The 17,807-nt window shown below is 37.7% G+C and overlaps 1 pseudogene; it reads right to left on the bottom strand.

Moving 5' to 3' along the window:
* Window positions 1-10,265: 10,265 nt before the first annotated feature.
* Window positions 10,266-12,275, bottom strand: LOC148192211 (uncharacterized; annotated as a pseudogene).
* Window positions 12,276-17,807: the final 5,532 nt, after the last annotated feature.

Raw genomic sequence — 17,807 nt, 5'->3', positions numbered from 1 at the left:
TACATTTGAAGAGTGCAACGGAAAACTTAGTGTAATTGATAACAGTTGAAAAACTGTTATTTTCATGCTTAAAATTGACACAAAAAGCAACCTTTACACTTAGAAACTAGCTTGAAATCATGCTTTTATCCATATTTTCATAAATAAGAGAGCTGGACAGGTTTATGCTTGATTTCAGTGTTTTTGTGCAGGTTTTAAGGTGAATTTAGTGAAAGAAGTGAAGAAGGAGAGAGATGAATTCAGAAAAGACATCAAAAAGTGCAAAAGGAGAAGCCGAAGTCACCGCTCAGCGGCAGTTCACCGCTGAGCGGCACTCAGGAGCTTACGGGAGATCCGCTGAGGGGCAAAATGGCCGCTGAGGGGAAGAAACGACTCACGCACTTACCGCTGAGCGGCAATTTACCGCTGAGCGGCACTTTTATGGGCTTGGACCTAATTTTCTGTAATTTACGAATAATATATAAGCTTTAGGGTTTCCTAGGGTTAGGTATCTTTGGCAGAAATGAAGCAAACACTCTCTCTTCCACCCCTTTGAAGGAGGATCTTGGATGCTCAGGCTTCCTCTTCACCTTTCTAGGGTTTTATCTTTCATTCTTTCATTGTTATTCATCTAGGTTCACCATGAATATGGTGAACTAAACTTTGTATGTTTGTTGGGGAATCAATGTAATCTTTTGAAGCTCTCATATATGGAATTTGTTTTTACGTCTTTTATTTAAGACCTATGCTTTCTTTCATCATTAGTTAGGGTTTTTCCTCTTTGCTTAATGCTTGCGTTGTTTAACTCATTCGATGCATGATTATTGGTTTTGTCGATACGGGCACGTACGGGGAAGTCTAGATCCGGGGAATCTCTCCCAATATTATATTGGTTGTCGTTAAGCTCCTGCACTTGATGAACTAATTATTAGGAATGCTAGGAATTGTATGAACTCGTAATTAGGGAGAAGCCTTCTTGAAAGGTACTTTAGAGAGTGGCATTAACAATGATGAATTGAATGTTGAATTCCTAAAATATATGAGAGTGGATAAGATGAAATTGACCCCCAACAACATATTCATATATATATTTCATTGAAAGTGCTTGTCTTATGCTTTTGCCATTGATCAAAACCTCATGCATACATGCTTATTTTCTGTTTTGCATATTAAACCTCAATTATTTCGTTCTTAAGTCTTAGCTAATCAACAAACCACACAACTAAACTAGGTCGTGAGTCCTTTGGAAGAACGATACTTGGTGTTACCAAGTTTATTACTTGAACGATTCGGTCATACTTGCCGATTGTAAAACAAGTTTGTGACATCATATTTTGGTGATCATAAATCTGTCCATCAAGTTTTTGGCGCCGTTGCCGGGGACTCGTGGTTTAACTGGTTAATTTGTGTGATTATTGATTATCTTTGACTTTAATTTTGAATTTCTGTTTTTATTTTCTGTTTTTATTTTTTCGGTTTTTATTAGATTAGATTTTATTTTTATTTTATTTTATTTTTATCTTCTGAATCTTTTATCTTCTCCTATATCTTTTTGTGCTAACAAATCTTTTCTAGGGTTTTGTTTTCTTGTGTATGCAGGAAGCAATTAGAACAAGAAGCAAGAAAACAACAGAACCTCTTCTTGAAGGTTTAGATGAGAGCAGACGGAGGAGAAGAATCCGAACATCTAGAGAACTTTTCCCTCCTCCGGAAACTCTGTTGCAACCATCACCACAAGGTTTTGACCATAGCACAGAAAATATGGAGAACAATAATATCAGAAGAACTCTTGCTGATTACACCAATACAGCTGGACCTCAGCACTTTAACAGTATAGCTAGACCTAGAGTCAATCCAGCTAACATGGAGGTCAAACCAGCATTGATCCAACTGGTGAAGAGCAATCAATTTAATGAGTTATCTCATGAAAGCCCATATGAGCACCTCACTACTTTTAATGAGATTTGCAACACAGTCAAGATTAATGGGGTGCCAGACGAAGCTATCAAACTTAGCTTGTTTCCTTTCTCATTGGGAGGCAATGCTAAGCTTTGGTTGAATTCTTTCCCAGAGGGAAGCTTCACAGAGTGGGAAGTAGTGGTAACCAAGTTTCTAAATAAATACTTCCCACAATCAAAGGTGAACAAAGGCAAGCAAGAGATTTCTTCATTCAAGCAGGGCATGGAAGAATCACTGGGTCATGCATGGGATAGATACAAAAGCTTGCTACGAAAAACACCCACGCATGGAGTCGATGAAGTGGAAGTAGTCCTTACCTTCCTTGGAGGTCTTGGTTCACAAACCGAGATGATGCTAGATGCCTCAGCAGGAGGAAACATTAAATGGAAGACTCCAGAGGAAGCAACAGAAATTATTGAAAATATGGCTACTAGTGATAACGAACTCCACAGTGAAAGAGGAGCTCCTATGCAACAGAAAGGAGTTCTACAATTACAGACGCATGATGCCTTGCTAGCACAAAATAAAATTCTAACTCAACAACTGGAAATTCTTACTAAAACACTTGCACAATTGCCTAAAGAGTTGAAAACTGTTGCACAGGTACAATCTCAGTTGTGTGAATTGTGTGGAGGCGACCATATAAATGGTCAATGTTCCTTTCCAGTGGAAGCTTTAGAAGATGTTAATTTCATGGCCAATCAATTTCCATACCGTCAAGGGAACTACAATCAAGGGTGGAAACCACACCCAAGCATTGGTCAAGGACAAACTGGGCAAGCTAGTCAATATAATAAGCAGCAGCAGCAACCCACCTTTTGGCAACAGTTGTCTATGCTTAATGAAAGATCATCAAGGTTGGAAGAAACTCTTCAGCAATTTATACAGAAAACTGAATCTTCTCAAAAGAGCACTGAAGCTGCTATAAAGAACTTGGAGATTCAAATGGGTCAGATTACCAAGCAATTGGAAGAAAGGCCAAATAGAAATTTTGGGGCTAATACTGAGGTTAACCCCAGAGAAGAGTGCAAGGTGGTAAAGAGTGTTGATGATGAGAAAGTTGAGTTAGATACAGAAGAGAGAAGAGAAATAGAGAGCAAAAGTACTTTTCCTTTTCCAATCCATCAAGGGAAACAACTGGACTTCACAGAATTATTCAGAATGGTGGATAATGAAGCACCTTGGGAACAGATTCTACAGCAAATCATAGTTTACACAAAATCTGATGAAAACATCTCTACAAAGAAAAGACGTAGAGATGATGAAGCAAAGGAGTGTATAACTGTTAAAAAAGAGTCATTCCCTCCTAAAGCAACAGATCCAAGCAGTTTTTCTATCCCTTGTACCATAGGGAAGAAAAAGGTGAAGAAAGCTCTCCTTGATTTAGGTTCAAGTGTTAACTTGATACCTTACTCTTTACTGGATCTTCAAAGTGAAACCTGTAAAGGTTAAAGTGAAACCTGTAAAGGTTAATCTAGTAATGGCCGATGGATCTTCAAAGGAGCCATGTGGGATTGCAGAGGACATTATAGTTTGTGTTGGAAAACTTCAGTTCTTGGCAGACTTTGTGGTGATGAAGATGGAGACAGAGAAGATACCTATCATAATTGGAAGACCGTTTATGAAAACGGCCAAAGCTATCATTGATGTAAATGAAGGTATAGTAGTGCTCCAGGACAGAGAGGAGAGAGTGGTGGTAGACGTCTTCAAAGATGAGATGCAAGCACAAGAGGAAGAAGCTAGTTATAAAGTTGCATTTCAAGATGCACCCATGACTAGCCGTAAAGATGAAAATCTCAAGGTTGCAGGTAACCATTGTTTGTTGTTTCAGGTACCCAAGGAAGAAAATATTGGAAGAGGAGGAGAAATTCCTAGTGACTGGGAGAAAAGAAGACTCCAACTTGGCACACCTGTAAGAATCAAGAACAAGTTGTGGGTTGTGAAGGGCTTTAAAGAGAAGGAGATGATAGAGATAGAGTCTCCACATTCTAGAAGGACCAAAACAGTTCACAGGAAACAACTGAGGAGTTGGTGGAATGACAACATCAACTATAAAGAAGGAACTTGAATTTTACTGGGTCAAGCTAATGACGTTAAAAGAGCGCTTGCTGGGAGGCAACCCAGTGATTTTAGAACTTTTAAATTTTACTTTGATTTGTAATCTTTAAATCTGTTGAACATTATATTGCTGAACATAGCATCTACTGAAGGATGCTAAGTGGTAACACCTACTGATGGGTGTTGGTAAGTTTGAAGCACCTACTGATGGGTGTTGGTGAGATTTTAAACACCTACTGATGGGTGTTGGTGGATTTTGGGTCAGGCTCGTGACGTTAAACAAGCGCTACCTGGGAGGCAACCCAGTTGATTGATTGTTTTTTTTGTTTATTTTAGTTAGGGTTTGCATAAGCATTTTAAACATTGAATTGCAGGGAACCAGTGAGGGGCATGTATGGGAGGCACGTAGGTTAAGAAAAGAAGGAGAAGAGTACATCACGAAAGTGCCGCTGAGCGGTAATTTACCGCTGAGCGGTACTCTTGCAGATGGGCTTTAGTTCCCCTTAGCGGGACCCGAGCCCATTAGGGTATTTTTAAACCCTAAGCTGCGCAATTTCTCACACTTTCAGGCTCTTCTCTGCACAAACACTCCCACATACCTTCTTTAAGGATTTCCACATCTTTTCACTCTTCCCTCTTAAGAAAATTTCTCTTCCACTCACTTTTTCACTAGTGTGCTATCAAAGTTTGGGGTTGGAAGAGAGCATTCTAGCTTGGAAGCATTCTCATTGCATCTAGTATCTCCACCCAAGTAAGTAAAATGCATTTTGTTCATTCTAGGGTTCTTGAATTTGAATGTGATTGTCAAAGCATTAATATTTAGGGGTTTTGATTTCTATGCATGATTTGATGATATATTTGATGTTTGAACCGATTAAACTGCATGATTATGAACTGGAGAACTGAAAATTGCATTTGGGTGGAGTTAGGACAGCTTTAAAACAAGATTTTCAAAAATCTGCAGAGTTACCGCTGAGGGGTAAACTGCCGCTGAGCGGCACTCTGCCAGATTTGGTTTTTCTGGTTTTTTTGTGATCTGGACTATGGCACTGGTGGCGCTGAGGGGAAATTCTGGCCCTCAGCGGTGGTTTAGCTTTTCAAGGAGTTGTGTTCTATGTTTTACTAATGATTAACATCATGTTCTGTGGTTTTGTATTTGTGTTTGAATGCAGGAATGACATCCTCTTCAGGAAAGAGATTGAAAACCATGGCAACCAAGAGAAAGGAAAAGGAACCAGAGCAACCCCACTCTAGCAGGTTCCTCTCTAGGAAACATGAGAAGCACTTTAGGGTGGTTCAGGACAGGAGACTTCTGATGGAAAGAAAAGTTGGAATGATACCTAACTTTGCTCCTCAATTTGGAGAGCAAGTGTTAGGGAATGACTGGGGAAAGCTAGCCACCTATCCTGCACCTGCTAACATAGCTGTGATGAAGGAATTCTACACCAATGCAAAGAAGATTCGTGATTATCCAACTGAAAATTATTTGGGCTATGTTAGAGGCCATGCTATCAGGTATGATCCTGATTCTATCAATAACTTCCTGGATACTGTGTGGGCTGGTGAGCAGTGCCAGTTTGCTCTTTGCATGGAGGAAGGTGCTGATCATGAGGATGTGGAGAGAGTACTATGGATACCTGGAGGACACTTCCAAAGGAATAGATCTGGCTCAGTGGTTAACATTAGGAGGACGGATTTGACTCCTCTTGCAACATATTGGATGGCATTTTCTCATGCCAACATTCGGCCATGTTCACATGTGTCAGATATTACTCTCAGCAGGGCACTACTCATCTACTGTGCTATCAGAAACTTAAATGTTAATATTGGGCAGGTGATAGCTGATGAGATTAGTGTGTGCGCCAATACCTCAAACAACAAAGCACCACTAGGACATCCCTCCTTGATTACTCACCTTTGCAAGATAACTGGGGTGGACACTTCTACTCCACCATTTGAGAGGCCAAGAAAAGCTATTGATGAGGCTTATTACAAACAGTATTGTGGAGGTGAGGAAACAGCTCAGCCAATTCCACTACGCCGTGCTCGTAGAGAGAGAGGGCCAGCAGAGAGCCAGACATCTGCTGAGACACATGAAGCAGAACCATTCCAGATGAGGGACATGTATATGTCTCTTATAGGTGCTCAGCTGCAGTCCATTCATAGAGGGCAGGTGGCCACTGCTGAGATGATTGTGGGGATGTATGATACACCTCCAGCCCACAGGTGGACTATGGATGAATTCCATAATGTGGTAGCTTGGCCAGAGGAACCAGTGCATGGAGGAGGAGCTGGAGCAGCTGAAGCTTCAGTTAGAGAGATGGAAGAGGATGAAGCTGATGATGATGATGCATTTGAAGATGATGAAGATGAGGAAGAAGAGGAAGATACAGAGGACAACTCAGACTGATGAGGAGTTGAGATAACATTTACTGATAAATGCTATCATATGATTATGCTTTTGTGGTTTAAGTTGTCTGAACTTATTTGTTTTTGTTTTTAGATTAGGGTTTGATGTACTCTATTGAACACCTAGTTTGTTATGATGGTTTGCTATTAACTGTGATTGTTTGATAAGTAATGCTTGATGATGATTAGTGATTGATTGATGTTGAGATGATGTGCACATTAAAATGCTTATATAGGTGATTCACAAGCTTTGTGAACAAATGCAGGATATTATGATTGTGATCTTGAAATTAAGCAGGATGTGTATGTCAAATGTGAATGAGCTTATATGTGAGGTTTTGAGCTCCAGAGTTTTTATTGATTGAATGCTATTACTTTGGAAACATGAATGATTTTGCCCAGGTTTTCTATGATTGAATCAATTGCTTGTTTTGCATCATGTGATCAAGGCCGTTTGTTGGAACCTTTTTTATTGGCCAAATTCATAAAGCTAGCCCACTAAAAGAGAACACTTTGTGTTCTATCCTTTGAACCCTTAGCCTTGAACATACACTTAAACCCTTGATTGAAAATCTTTACCTTGAGTTAAGTAGAAGATCTTGTGTGGTATTGTTAAATGTTCAAGTTTGGGGTTGTTAGGAAAACATGAAAAAGGAAAAGCATTGAGCTAAGAGCTAAAAAGTAAGAATATGCAAAGAAAAAGAAAATAAAAGAAAAAGAAGCAAAGCTCAATGCAAATGCAAAGGTAAGTTGGGAAGAATAAGAAAAATTGTGTTGTTATGATTCTCTTAACTTAAGGATTTTGTGATCCAGAAAAACCAATTTTCTTGTTAGCCCAGCAACATTATAAGCCATTGAAAAGTCCTTGTGATGATGCATGCTTGTAAATGTTTTGGATTGTGGTAAAATGAAAGGCAAAGTTGATTCATGTGACATTGTGATAGTAGAGTGAATGAGTGATTACCTTTTATACACTTGTGTGTTGAGTGAAACACTTTACCTAGTGAGGAAATATTCCATTAGCACATGAACATCCATGCTTAATTGATTGGTCATTCATGAAAAAGAGCATTTGTTGGGTATTAACTGACTTTGTGAAACACTAAAGCATGTGCACATCTTGATTGAACTCTTGGTCATAAGTTTGATTGAAGTTTTTACTTATCTAAAAAGAGGATTTTTGAATGAGTGAACCATCATATGAATTGGTTGAAGATTGAGTTATATCTTGTTTGCTTGAGGACAAGCAAAGTTCTAAGTTTGGGGTTGTGATAACAGTTGAAAAACTGTTATTTTCATGCTTAAAATTGACACAAAAAGCAACCTTTACACTTAGAAACTAGCTTGAAATCATGCTTTTATCCATATTTTTAGAAATAAGAGAGCTGGATGATAACAGTTGAAAAACTGTTATTTTCATGATTAAAATTGACACTAAAAGCAACCTTTACACTTAGAAACTAGCTTGAAATCATGCTTTTCTTCATGTTTTTAGAAATAAGAGAGCTGGACAGGTTTATGCTTGATTTCAGTGTTTTTGTGCAGGTTTTAAGGTGAATTTGGTGAAAGAAGTGAAGAAGGAGAGAGATGAAATCAGAAAAGACAACAAAAAGTGCAAAAAGGAGAAGCCGAAGTCACCGCTGAGCGGCAGTTTACCGCTGAGCGGCACTCTGGAAGTCACGTGAGGTCCGCTGAGGGGCAAAATGGCCGCTGAGGGGAGAAAACAAGTCACGTACTCACCGCTGAGCGGTATTTTACCGCTGAGCGGCACTTTAATGGGCTTGGACTTGACTTTTTGTAATTTACGAATGATATATAAGCTTTAGGGTTTCCTAGGGTTAGGCATCTTTGGCAGAAACGAGGCAAACACTCTCTCTTCCACCCCTTTGAAGGAGGATCTTGGATGCTGAGGCTTCCTCTTCACCTTTTTAGGGTTTATTCTTTCATTCTTTCATTGTAATTCATCTAGGTTCACCATGAATATGGTGAACTAAACTATGTATGTTTGTTGGGGAATCAATGTAATCTTGTGAAACTCTCATATATGGAATCTGTTTTTACATCTTTTAATTAAGACTTATGCTTTCTTTCATCATTAGTTAGGGTTTTTCCTCTTTGCTTAATGCTTGCATTGTTTAACTCATTCGATGCATGATTATTGGTTTTGTCGATACGGGCACGTACGGGGAAGTCTAGATCCGGGGAATTTCTCCCAATTTTATATTGGTTGTCGTTAAGCTCCTGTACTTATGAACTGATCATTAGGAATGGTAGGAATTGTATGAACTCGTGATTAGGGAGAAGCCTTCTGGAAAGGTACATTAGAGAGTGGCATTAACAATGATGATTTGACTGTTGAATTCCTAAAAATATATGAGAGTGGATAAGATGAAATTGACCCCCAACAACATATTCATATCTATATTTCATTGAAAGTGTTTATCTTTTGCTTTTTGCCATTGATCAAAATTCATGCATACATGTTTATTTTCTGTCTTGCATTTTAAACCCCGAATATTTCGTTTGTAAGTCTTAGTTAATCAAGAAACCACATAACTAAACTAGGCCGTGAGTCCTTTGGGAAGAACGATACTTGGTCTTACCAAGTTTTATTACTTGAACGATTCGGTCATACTTGCCGATTGAAAAACAAGTTTGTGACATCATAATTTGGTGTTCATAAATTTTTCCATCACTGGCCAAGTTTATGCTTGATTTCAGTGTTTTTGTGCAGGTTTTAAGGTAAATTTAGTGAAAGAAGTGAAGAAGGAGAGAGATGAAATCAGAAAAGACATCAAAAAGTGCAAAAGGAGAAGCCGAGGTCACCGCTCAGCGGCAGTTCACCGCTGAGCGGCACTCAGGAGCTTACGGGAGATCCGTTGAGGGGCAAAATGGCCGTCGAGGGGAAGAAACGACTCACGCACTTACCGCTGAGCGGGACTTTTATGGGCTTGGACCTAATTTTCTGTAATTTACGAATAATATATAAGCTTTAGGGTTTCCTAGGGTTAGGTATCTTTGACAGAAATGAAGCAAACACTCTCTCTTCCACCCCTTTGAAGGAGGATCTAGGATGCTCAGGCTTCCTCTTCACCTTTCTAGGGTTTTATCTTTCATTCTTTCATTGTTATTCATCTAGGTTCACCATGAATATGGTGAACTAAACTTTGTATGTTTGTTGGGGAATCAATGTAATCTTTTGAAGCTCTCATATATGGAATTTGTTTTTACATCTTTTATTTAAGACCTATGCTTTCTTTCATCATTAGTTAGGGTTTTTCCTCTTTGCTTAATGCTTGAGTTGTTTAACTCATTCGATGCATGATTATTGGTTTTGTCGATACGGGCACGTACGGGGAAGTCTAGATCCGGGGAATCTCTCCCAATATTATATTGGTTGTCGTTAAGCTCCTGCACTTGATGAACTAATTATTAGGAATGCTAGGAGTTGTATGAACTCGTAATTAGGGAGAAGCTTTCTTGAAAGGTACTTTAGAGAGTGGCATTAACAATGATGAATTGAATGTTGAATTCCTAAAATATATGAGAGTGGATAAGATGAAATTGACCCCCAACAACATATTCATATATATATTTCATTGAAAGTGCTTGTCTTTTGCTTTTGCCATTGATCAAAACCTCATGCATACATGTTTATTTTCTGTTTTGCATATTAAACCTCAATTATTTCGTTCTTAAGTCTTAGCTAATCAACAAACCACACAACGAAACTAGGCCGTGAGTCCTTTGGGAGAACGATACTTGGTCTTACCAAGTTTATTACTTGAACGATTCGGTCATACTTGCCGATTGTAAAACAAGTTTGTGACATCATATTTTGGTGATCATAAATCTGTCCATCAGTAATCAACTTCCCATATCTCTTCAATTCTACCATAATATCTCATGGATCCAACTACAGGATTTTGATCTTTGGATGTGGAAAACTATAGGGACTCAGCTTCTAGATTGACGCCACTATTTTGTACTATGCTTTTATCATCCAAAGTCTTTGTATGGAATGTGCAATTATTAATTTCGTAGCCTGTACAACATACAACATCAAACTTCAAGCCATTTGCTAACCACAACAAAGTCTCAGAGGACCGTGATTCTTTCGAAACTTCAGATTTGAACCAGGACAAGAATGTTTTGTTATGCTCCATCAACTGCCATTTCTCTGATTGTTGTTGATAGTTGTCCTTTACAACGGCTTTGTGTGCTTCCAAAAATGGGATCACTTCATCTATGTTGTTTAGTATGTACAGATGTGCTTGCATCAATTCTTCACGCCTTTTCGTCACCACATTCACACCTCGGATGCTTTTACTTGTAGAATATCTACTCAACCATGATGTCCGAGGGACTCCTATCGGATATGCTTTAGTCATATACTCAGAGCAAAACTCAATACTTTCTTCAGCAATATATCTTTCAATCATTGAACCTGCTGGACGATATTGATTTTTGACGTACCCTTTCAAAATCTTCATATAACGCTCAATAGGGTACATCCATCTTAAGTATACTGGTCCACACAACTTTATTTCTCTGACCAAATGAACAAGTAAATGCACCATGATGTCAAAAAAGGATGGAGGGAAAAACATTTCTAGTTGACACAAGATGATGATAATTTCGCTTTGAAGTTCATCTAACTTTGTAGGATCGATGACTTTACTACAAATTGACGAGAAAAATGAGCACAATCGAGTTATGGTCTGCCTAACTTTTTTGGGCAAAATTCCACGAATTGCGACTGGTAACAACTGTTGCATTAAGACGTGGCAACCGTGAGACTTCAGTCCAACAAGCTTTAAGTCCTGCATTGACACTAAGCTCTTGATATTTGAAGAGTATCCTTGTGGTACCTTGATACTCTTTAAACAAAGACAAAAACTTATCTTCTCTTGTTTGGACATTGTGTAACATGCAGGGGGAAAATAAGTACGTTTACCAATCTCTCTTGGTGCCAACTCTTCTCGGATCTTCATGTCAACCAAATCCAAACGCGCATTCACTCCATCTTTTGTTTTTCCCTGGATGTTTAGTAATGTACAAATCAAGCTATCAGAAACATTTTTCTCAACATGCATGACATCTATGCAATGTCTAAAATCTAACTTTGACCAATATGGAAGATCAAAGAATATTGATTTCTTCTTCCAAGGGGTCGTTACAAAAGACTTCTTCGACGTTTTCCCAAATATATGATGTACTCTATTAACTTTCTCAGCAACTTCAAGTCCATTAAGTGGACTAGGTGCATTGTCTTTCTCTTGTTCTCCATTGAATGCTTTCTTTAAACTTCGATATGGATGATTAGATTGTAAAAATCGCCGATGACGCATATACACTGTCTTCCTTCCGTGTTTTAATTGTTGAGCTGCAGTGTTTTCTTCACATATAGGACATGCTTTATGACCCTTCACACTGTACCCCGACAAATTATCGTAAGCTGGGAAGTCATTAATGGTTCAAAATAACATGGCATGCATCATGAAAGTTTCTGAAGCAAAGACATCAAATATTTCAACCCCATCAACCCATCACAACTTCAAGTCTTCAACTAGTGGCCTTAGATAAACATCGATGTCATTTCCAGGCTGCTTTGGACCATATATCAACATTGACAACATCATGTACTTTCTTTTCATGCACAATCTAGGAGATAAGTTGTAAATTATCAGTATAACGGGCCAACAACTGTGATTGGTACTTAAATTACCAAATGGATTCATTCCATCAGTAGCTAAGCCAAACCTAAGATTTCTACATTCTTCACCAAATTGGGGGAATTCTTGATCAATAATTTTCCATTGCTTTGAATCAGGATGACGAAGCAGCCCGTCAGTTGTTCTCTCATCTGCATGTCGTCTTAGGTTTTTAGCGTCTTTGGGATTCACGAACAAACGCTTAAGTCTGGCAACTAGTGGAAGGTACCAAACTACTTTCAAAGCAGAACCATTCTTTTCTTTGTGACCATCATCTTCACCGTTGTTTTTTGACTTGTATCGTGATAACCCACATTTTGGACACTTTATCAAAACTTCATTCTCATTCCTATATAATATGCAATCATTCGGACATGCATGTATCCGTTTATATTCCATACCCATGGACAAAGAATTTTTTTTGCATCATAATTACGATTGGGTAACGTATTTCCATGTGGCAGCATTTCATTCAACAACGACAACAATTCTGTAAAACTCTTATCACTCCATCCATTGCTCGCCTTTAAATTCATGAGCCTTAACACCGCTTACAACCGTGTGAACTTAGTTGAACCCGCATACAAAGGAGTCTCCGCATCAGTGGACATCGTTTCATACACATGCACTTGGGCAAAAGCTTCTGCCCAACATCGCGGATCATGTCCTCTAAGTTGTCTTCTTCTGCTTGATCTTCCATATCCATTGTGGAATCATAAACATTTTTAGTTGGAGAGACAGTTGGAAAGTCTGTTAATTCGTTGTGCCATGTTGTATAACTTCGTATGAAACCATCACAGATAAGATGTTCCCTAATATCAGTTGCGTTCAACTTCCTCCCATTCAAACAATTCACACAGGGACATCTGAACTTGACTTCATCATCACCACTTGTATTCGCATTACGTTGCGTAAACTCTATAAATTCTTCTACCCCTCTCTCGTACTCAGTGCTGATGCGTGGTAAATTAATCCACCCTCTATCCGTACGCATGTTTGCTGAAATTGTTTACACAATTTCGATAATCTTGAATGATCACTTTGATCGTGTTTGTATTCAAGGTGTGACCCTATCCCATTCAAGAAGATTCACTTTTTTTAGTTTATTAAACATATAAATTTTAAACAACATATCTTAAATTTCACGAAATTTTGCCAGCATTTCGCATTGGTCTTCAGGTTACACGAAATGAAAGTGATTATAAATCACAATCAAATATGCACCCGAAGATCAATACAAAACACAACAGTAAATTTTCATGAATTTAAGACATGTATATTAAAATTGATATGTTATAATAAACTATAAAAAGTTATTACTCTTCTTAAACTGTCCAGCCGGACAATTCAAGATTCAATACTTATAAATTATTATTACCATCTCCTTTGTATTCATTTTTAAAAAGTACATTTGTTTAGAAAAATCTGGAGATAGTAAATAATTTCTGTATTGAATCTCAAACGGGAATCTAAGGCTAATTAAAAACAAGAATATATCCAAACAAACAAATAATTACATATGCTACATACAACATCAAATAAATGCAAAGGACTATTAAAATCACCACAAACAAATATCAGTCAAATACTATTAAAAGCAACTATGAAATGTTTTTCATAAGTATTAAAATTTTAAATTTTGTCACGAGTTAATTTAGAGTTTTTCATATTAAAAATTGCATTACCCCATTTAAATAGTAAAATTCTCATCTCTTTTATTCTCTTGATAATGTGCATTTTCGTTCCAACCTCTTAAATTAACCTCTTACATCTTTACCTAATTTTCTTAACCACTTACCACTCTCAGAGTAGTTTTTTTACTTAATTATAATTAGAAGTAATTAGAATGACTCATATAACTGAATTGGTAAATATAACTTTAAGACTTAAAAGTATTTTTTTCCTTATATGTTATTTAATTTTATTTTTTTTAATGTAAAATTTTTAATTCATATTTTTAGTTTTAATTCATATTTTTAATTTTGTAAATTTTAAATAGTGTATTCAGAATATCTGCATAGGGTATTTTAATGTAATAGGGTATTTTTCTTCTGTATCTGCATGCCAATGTTGATTCCATTTTCGTCCAATATGGTTCTATTTTTTAAAATTGTACAGAGTAAGTCCCATTTTGTTTCATTTTTTGTGAATTATGTGATAGCCGACAAACTGGGCATGTGAGGTTCTCAAGCAATATTCCAAGTTCCACATGCGAGACACCCTAAAATGGTTAGAGAAATGGGGCTCTTGATTTAGAAGGAAATGGTGACAAGAAAAAACAGAAGAATATTCAATTTCTCTCTATCCGGTTTCTCCACTGTATATGATTTACCTGCTACACATTTTGCATTATTTTCCAAAACAGAAGGATATCTCATACACAAAAGAGAATAACTGTTGTCGGAGAATACCAATTTCAAACCTTATCATTTTTGTCTTGACAGCAAAGGCAGGTAAACAAAAACAAAAAATAAAGAAAAGATATCATCGAGACGTTGTTCCAAGTTTGGGTCCCCATTTCGTGAACCGTCAGCTTCCACCACCCAACGTGCACGCCAAGGACAACATCCACAATAGAGATACTACCACCATTGTCTCGATACAATAACAAATAAGCCAAGCATGGATCGAAAATCTAGTGCATTAATTACAGAATCACTAATTCGTGCTTCAATGTGGGGAAAATTAATTCCAATCAAGGGGAAAAAATTAGGAAAAAAAACCAATATCAATAACCACAGACATTCCTTTCTTCATTCAAACAAATATCAATCACCACAGACAAATGAAATTGTAAAGAACTTACCGTGGCGGCAAACAACGGCAGCAAAGGTAGTGGAGCGACAGTGGAGAGGCGGGAACGATGGCAGAAGCAACGCTTCGAGAGAATACTCCTACTGTTTGCGAGAGAAATAGAGCCACCCAACCTGGACAGCGCTTCGCCGGAGACAATGGAGGTGAAGGAGGGGGTGGAACTGTAGTGGCACGGCGGTGGATGCACGGAGAAGACGACAAAGGCCACCCGCGACAAAAATCGAAACCGAGGTTCGCCTTGCAGCAGTTCGCGTTTGGTCTTTGGTCGAAGAGAAATCGAAACCGAAACCGAGGTTTGCTAAGAGAAAGAAGGGCGGGTGGAAGAGAAAACTCTCAGAAAGGAGGGGCTCTGGTGGAAGACAAAGAACTGTAAATCGCTTTGGTAAAAATAAAGCAAAGGATATTACCTCGGTTCAATTGAAACCGGAAGCCGTATGTCAGCTACAAATGCGGTTCTACTCAAACCCGATGCCTAAACATCTTTAAAAAAATTCAAAATAATACTATATGCTTCAGTTTCATTCAAAGCCGAGGTCGTATCGTATTTCGACACCGGCTCTAAACTAACCGAGGTAGTATATGCTGCAGCGCACACAGTTTCAGAAGAAAATCAGAGACTTTTATGCCTCGGTTGCCTTGTAGACCGAAGTCGTATACCCTTTAGACACCGGTTTTGCAAAGGACCGAGGCGGTATCACCTTGGTCAGTCTGACTTGCAGAGAGCAGCAGCGAGAGTAGGTGAGTTGCAGAGAGTTTTATGCCTCGGGTTGTTTCATAACCGAAGTAGTATCACGTATAGGCACCGGTTCTTTCATAACCGTAGCATATAAGTTCCCATTAATTACAAAAACACCACCGTGTTTTAATAAGCTTCGGGTTTTCCAAAACCGAAGCATATTAGACGCGTTCTAAAGCTGTTTTTTTACTAGTGCCTTGAGTTAAGAGAATCATCTAAACACAACCATTCTTAAGTATTCCCAGCTTTCTATTGCATTGAGCTTTTCTCTTCTTTTTCTTTTGCTTTTCACATGCTCTTTTGGCTCAATGCTTGTTATTTTCCCTTTCTATTCTCCAACAACCCCAAACTTGAACATTTATCAATACCACAGAATAATTTCAACTTAACTCAAGGTAAAGCTTTTCAAAAAGGGTTTTCAAATCATGTTCAAGGCTACGGGTTCAAAGGGTCTCTTTTAGTGGGCTAAATTCATGTATTTGGCTAATAGAAGGGTACCAACAAATGGCCTTGATCATGCGATGCAAACAAGAAAGTGATTCAATCATAGAAAACCTGGGCAAAGTCATTCATGCTTTAAAGTAATAACATTCAACAACAACTTTGGAGCTCAAAATCTCACATATAAGCTCATTCACATTCCACATACACATCTTGCTTAGCATCATAATCACAATCATAACATCATGCATTTGTTTACAAGGCTTGTGAACCACCTGTATAAGCATATAATGTGCACATTCTCAATCATCAATCGCGATCAAAACATCATCAAGCATTACTTATCACACAATAGTCACAAGCAAACCACCATAACAGACAAGTTTCAAATTGAGTACATCAACCCTATTCTAAATACACAAGCGGAACCCTCAACGCGCTACCATCAATCCAAACAGCGAAACCCTCAACACGCTACTCTCCAATTCGCGGCACAGGCAGAGGCGGAGATGGAAGCCCTTTCCTCTAATCTGCAAAACCCTAATTTTGGGTGGGAAAGGGTCTAACACGTGGCGAGCTCCCATTGGCCATGACCATATGAGTCAAAGATGCTCAACAAGCCTTCTCTAGTCAAAGTTTGGTCAAACAGGGACTTTTGGTGCAATTTTGGTAAATTCAGAAGGGACTAAAGTGCAGATAGAAGAAATTTCAGGACTTATGTGTAATTTTAGAAATTCAGAAAAGCTAAAAGATAAAATTCAGTTGTTCAATTAGTTTAATTTGGGAATATCAATAGAAAATATCTTCCAAATAATATTATAATTATCTAAATCTTTTAGTTATTTGGAAGATATAAGATAAAAGATTCTGTCAACTGAATATTCAGCGTCCAAGCCCAATCAAGCCCTATATAAAGAGACCCAGGGGGCACTTCACTTCACTTCATTCATTCATTCACCACTTCTCTCTCTTATTTCATCTTGTATTCAACTCCATTCATGGAGAGCTAAGCATCTAGAGTTATTCTGCTGTAATTCCATTATGGATTCTAAGGTTACGTTAAGTTAATGCAATTGTTTATTTTGATTATTGATTTAAGTTGTTCTCTCTCTATGTCTTTCATCTCTATCTTGTTAAAAGTAAAGATTTTTGCATCGTAATGTGTTTGAATCTACATGCATTGATTATATGAGTTCTAGGGTTTCTAGGTTTAATTGAGAATCTACTTTGATTTAATTTAGGAACTTTCATATGATTAAATGGAGATTTAAGAATCGACATGATTAAACACAATAGAATTTGATTGAGAATGTACTTTGGTTGAATTTATTGTGAATAATCTAGAAAGGTTTTTCATTTGATTGAGAATTTACATTGGTTAATTGCATGATCGCCCTCAAATTAATCAAGAATGTACTTTAATTAATTTGAAACTTAAATAATAATCAATTGAACAATTATCTGTGAATAACCGATGATGAATCTATCTTGGAAAAGTAGTGGAAGTATCCTATTTCATCGTAACTGTTTTTAAGTTTCTTATTTGTTCTTTAAACAGTCTCCAAACACTACTTTTATCCATAAGCATTGCATAACATTCGTACGAGTCAAATATTCAAAACAAATTCCATGTTCGTTGGGAGACGACTCATGGTTACTTTAGCCCTATCTACTTTCTTGAATACTACTTGGCAATA

This window comes from Vigna umbellata, chromosome 10, assembly GCF_029865625.1.
Source record: "Vigna umbellata cultivar VRB3 chromosome 10, Vumbellata_1.0, whole genome shotgun sequence".
Classification (NCBI taxonomy): Eukaryota; Viridiplantae; Streptophyta; class Magnoliopsida; order Fabales; family Fabaceae; genus Vigna; species Vigna umbellata.
This window is presented reverse-complemented; position numbering and strand designations above follow the sequence as displayed.